Source organism: Trichosurus vulpecula, chromosome 1 (genome assembly GCF_011100635.1).
Source record: "Trichosurus vulpecula isolate mTriVul1 chromosome 1, mTriVul1.pri, whole genome shotgun sequence".
Classification (NCBI taxonomy): Eukaryota; Metazoa; Chordata; class Mammalia; order Diprotodontia; family Phalangeridae; genus Trichosurus; species Trichosurus vulpecula.
The window spans coordinates 5,916,773-5,922,453 of record NC_050573.1 but is presented as its reverse complement, the minus strand read 5'-3'; positions in this window follow the sequence as shown (position 1 = coordinate 5,922,453).

The window sequence follows — 5,681 nt, the reverse complement described above, 5'->3', positions numbered from 1 at the left end:
ATCTTCTTGGATGGAATAGAATCCATCTGAGGATAAATCTGCCTTATTAACCCACTTTTATAGTTAACTTTGCATGACGGACACAATAATTCTTTTTGTAACTGAACGAGAGATGAGGACATCAGCTCATCTTACGAAGATTCTGGGAAATATCCCTGAAACAAATTCAGGAGTCCACAGGATAACTGGGATGGCAGGTAATTCATCCAGTCTCCATACTGTTTTAATTTTTTTCTTGCTGGTTTCCCATTTCCTTTTCTTTTAATGAAATAAATTTTGTTAATTTTTCTGTTTCTTATATCATCTATTCTACATATACCTCCTCTTCCCCTCCTCCTCCCTGAAAGCCATCTCATATGACACATAGTTTTTATTTTAAAAAGGAAAAAAAGAAATCAGCACAACCAATCAATACCTCAAATGTCTAAGAACGTGTCCAATGAGTGACACCTGTGGATCTCCCACCTCTGTGAAGGGGTGGGCTGGAAATGTCTTCATGTCTCTTCATCCAGGTCCCACTTGACCTCCATCGTTTTATTCCATTTGCTTTTGACTTTATAGTATCTCATCGTTCTTCCCACGCACTTTGTTGTCATCTCTGTGTATATCGTTTTTGTGGCTCTGCATCAGGTCATACAGATCTTTCCATAATTCGTTGTTTTCCTCATGCACACTATTTCTTCCAGTGCAGTAGTATTCTAGTACGTTAATATACTACAAAGGCCATTCTTTCACTGATGGACATCTACTTTATTTCCAACACTTAACTCTCACAGAAAGTATGGATATCAATATTTTGGAGTCTACAGGGACTTTTTTCTTATCAATGGATCAAAGTTCCTGAAAGGCCAAACTGATGAACTGGATGGGGTAAGTGAAAGGTTTTATTGTGATTATTACTATTCATTACTGTTGTTGTTGTTATGATGGCCAAAGTGGGCTCCTGCTGCAGCCAGCAGTCCATCTCATTCTTCTCTAAGATGTTTGGGAAGCATCTTCCTCTGGTTTTCTATTCCTCACACCATTTTCTAGACCCAGATATGGCTCCTCTGCTTCATGCTCTCTCCAGGACAAATGAGCCTCAAGTGCTTAGGCATCATTGTGGCCCCCATTCCCTGATCCACAATCACTTTACCCACACATATTCACAAACATGCCCTTTGGACTTTCTCCTATTTCGGGATGTCTCCTTTAAGAGAATCTTGGCAAACCCTGCCACTGTTACAAGCCTGATATTCTCACTGCTTGCTGTTTGTCCTTTGTTCCCAAAGAGAACCATGACACCAGAGAGGTGCTGCCATGACATGCAAGTGAATTGGATTTAAGTGAGAAAGGGCCGTGCAAAGACATGAGCCTCACTTTCTCCTCTGGAGACATCAATATCCTGAGGAAGGAAGGGAATGGACATTGGAAGGGATTGTCCTCCCATCCACACCCTGAGGTCAAACCCCAAGGCTGCAGCAGCATGAACAGAGCTCTGGGTGGGCAAGCTTGAAGTTCTTGGTAGTTCTTCTAGGGAAAGATTATAGCCCTTAGCCAAAGAGGCCAAGTCTTTAGCTAAGGCACTGCACTAGAATCTGGAAGAATCAGGAAAGGCTTCATGAATCACGTGGCCCTGAAGCTGAGAACCTGAAGAAAACGAGTGATTCTAAGAGGAAGAGGAGAGCAGGGAAGGCATTCCTGGGATGAGAGGTAGGGAGTGCAAAGGCATGAAGGTGGAAGATGGAATGTCCAGTGTGAAAGAGAGCTAGCTTTCCCTCAATGGGAAGAGGAGAATTTGTAATAAGGCTATAAGGAAATTTGGGGCCAAGTTTTGAAAGGCTATGATAAAACAAACAAACAAAAATCTATCCCTGATTCAAACAGTGTGTTCTATTCAATAAAGTGAACTGCTTTTAAGAGGGCCCAGCTGGTACCGAGTAACAATATACAAGCTGTGCCGCCTACCTAAGGGACAGGTGAGTCTGGCCAAGGGTCACAGACATGGAGGGTGATTGAGTCAGTACAGATTGGGGGAGGGAACCTAGAAACAGACACTCATTAATGGCTTAAACTACAAGGGAGAAGGTGCTTTGAGATCCTCACCAGAGAACCAAAGGCAGAGACCAGGGAGGAAGGACAAGAAGGGTTCTGAAGGCAGCCTTGACCTGAGCAAAAAAGTGAGCAGTAAAAGGCAGACAAGAGGCCATGGCGCAGAGGACCCCAAGAGCTTTGCTCCTCAAAGTGCACACAGACAGCCCTGGCCTCTTCCAGGTCCCTCTTATCCTCTCCCTGAATCCCTGTGAGGGTGTTTGGGATGGTGGGTGGGGGCTGGATGCCACTTTGTCCCTAATCCAGGTACTTCGTAACCACAATCTGGGTTAAATTATACCATAAATTAGGGAACAAAGAAACTGTAAATAAACATTAGATAGGAGAACTAACACATTCTTTATAGAATATAATGTAAAAAATATAGTAATTATTACAGAAAACACAATCGAAAGATGCATATCTAAATAGAATCTTAATAATGACATCCTGACTAATGACTGGCTCAAAGGAAAACAAGTCGTAGAAAAAATCATCGTGAAAGATTATAATGGTGATGCAAGATTTCAGTTTGTGTAGCATAACTGAAGCCGTACTAGAGGTTCAATTATAATTCTGAGAAAATACATTAACATGATTAATGAACTAAACATACAATTAAAGTAATTAATAAACAAAATCAGTACAACAGCAGTAATCTTCAAAAGAGAAGAAAATGGTGTAGAGAAACAAAATTAAAATTGATTATTCAAAAATAAATAAAATTGATAAATCTTTAGCAGGTACAAACAAAAAGTGGAAGAAAATCACAATACCAAAATAAGAACTGAACGAGGCGAAATTACAAATAGAGAAGAATTTTTTAAAAAATTGTCAGAACTTAAGATCCACAACTTTATGAAAGTAAAATTAAGAGTTTTAAAAAGGCAGGATTATCGACAAAAATATAAAATATCGAGATTCACCAAATATAAAATAAAGATCTTAAAAAGTCATTTTTCATTCTTGATGAAAAGACCAGAGGTGTGGGGGGGGGGGGTGCAGGATAGGATGGAGGGAAATATAGTTAAGTCTTTCACAACATGGCTATTATGGAAGGCTTTTGCATAACTCCACATGTATAGCCCATATGGAATCGCTTGCCTTCTCAAAGAGGGTGCTTAGGCAGGGAGGGAGTGAAGAGGTTTGGGGCTCCCGGAGACTGTGCCCTCATCAGGAGGGAGAGAGAGAATGTGGAACTCAAGTTTTAAAAAATGAATGTCAAAAATTATTTTTACATGCAACTGGGAAATAAGATACAGGCAATGGGGTACAGAAATCTAGTTTGCCCTACAGGAAAATAGAAGGGAAGGGGATAAGAGAAAGGTGAGGTGATACAAGGGAGGGCAGATTGGGGGAAGGGGTAATCAGAATGTATGCCATCTTGGGGTGGAGGGAGGGGAGACATGGGAAGATATGATAAAAAGCATATACCTAAAAACAAATGCTAACGTTAATTTGCAAAGGGGAAACCCTAGACACTTCCCAACAGATATATAAGCAAGAATGCCCCCTTTATCAACGTTATTTGCCAAAGTTCTAGAAATGCTATAAATCCCTTCACACAAAAACCTGCCCCCCCAACCCCCCAGCCCCGGGCCGACGATCTTCCGCCAGTCCTGGTAAGTCGACTCCGGGTCTATGGTGGGGTGAGCGGTGAGCCGGCCGTCTAGAGTCCCCCAAGCACCCCCGGACTCGGGTGTCCCGAGCCCCCTCCCTTTCCTTTGGTCCTCGGGAGCCCTGTGGTCCTCGCCTCCCGCCCCGGCATCCCCATCTCTACCGCCCTCCACGACCGTCCCTAACCTGCTGGAACCCAGGAGCCCCGCGCGCTCCTCCCCAATTCCCCCTTCCCCAGTCTCCAGTACCCCACTCCGTCCCCTCCCCCACTCAGAGGACACGCCCTGCCTCTCCCCCCGCCCCCACATCTGTACTGAAGCAGTTCTGCCTCCCTCCCCTGCCCCCAACGTGCGTCCCCACATTGTGCCTCCCCTCCTTCCCAGCCTGGCCCTGACTCAGCCCCCCGCCAAAGCCACTGGCCCTATGTCCCCCGATTCTCTCCCCCACCCCTTCCAGCACCTGCGACGAAGCCTTGACTTCCCCTCCCGGTGCCCGGCCCGGCTGCCCCTACCACCGGAGGTCTCCACTGTACCGCCCCCCCAACCTGGCCAGCATTCGGAGCTTCTGACCCCCTGCCACCCCAACCACCAGACCCCAGCCCTCTCTTACTGACTCCTGATGAGGGTCTGGGGGCGCCGGGTTGGACTCTGGTCCCCTCCGGGGTTCGGAGCGGCGGTGGGGGGGGGGGAGGAGGGAGGAGAAGAGGGAGGGGACGTTCCCTTATCACTTTCAGGACTTCTTAGTACTTTCAGGACTCCTTTGTTCTCCACACTGAACCCACCCGCCTTCCCCGAGGTGGTTTCCACCGGAGAGCCTTCCCCGGGAGTGGGGGCTGTTCCAAGGCAGCAAAGACCCTGACCTGACTTCCGAGGCTATGACCCCCTGGCTGCTCACATGCTCTTGCTGTAGGCAGCCAGCAGTCTGCAAAGGTGCATGAAGTGCCTATTGTGTGCATCTGCAAAAGTGCATGACGGTGTCTACTATGTGCATCTGCAAAAGCTTGTGAAGTGCCTTTTGTGTGCATCTGCAGAAGTGCATGAATTGCCTACTGTGTGCTGATGCTGGGCTAAGCTACAAGGATGCCAAAGAGGCCAAAAGATTGCCTGGGCCCAGGAGCTCCGATTCTAACAGGGGACACCTCGTGGAAATGGGCATCCTGTAGAGACTATGTGTGAACGGCAGAGGGGGAGGGGAGCTATGTGGATGAGGCCTGTCATGTGCATGAGGACTATCATTTATCTGTCACCTCCCTCTTGCTGACTAAGCACAGTGCCAGCCACGTACTCAGGATCGCCCCTGGCATGCTGAGAATCAGGTCCCAGGAAACTGTGACCTTCAAGGAAGTCGTTGTGGACTCCACCCAAGAGGAGTGGGGGCACCTGGCTCCTTCTCAGAAGGAGCTGTACAAGGAGGTCATTCTGGAGAACTACAGGAACCTGCTGTCCCTCGGGCTTCCAGATCCCAAACTTGTTTTGATCTCTGAGCTGGAGGATAGGACAACACCATGGATCCTGGAAGGAGAAGAACCAAGCGGCTCCTGTCCAGACTTGGAAACTAGGCCAGAAACCAAGGCATCAACTAAAGCTGGGCATTTCCTTGGAAAAATCATTCCAGGAAAGAGTCACGAAGAGACCTTGGTCGTTCAAGTTGAGAGATATCTGGCAATGTAATGTCAAGTTCATGAAGAAGAGAAGCCAGGAGAGAACTTCCCATCAATGGACAGTTCTCCCCAGGAAAACTCCCAGTGAAGGGAGTGGCCCCAAAGACCATAAAATTAGTAGTTGCTTCAGCCAGAGGTTAGTTCTCTCTCTCCAGCAGAGAGTTACTGTAAGAAAGGATCCCCATGAATGTCATCCACATGGAAAGAGCTTCAAACAGTGTTCCCACCTAATTCAGTATAAGAGAACCTCTGCAGGAAAGTGACATTTCAAATACTGTGAAAGTGAAGAATGCTTCAGTGACCAATCAGACCTTATTCAGTGTCACAGTAGACG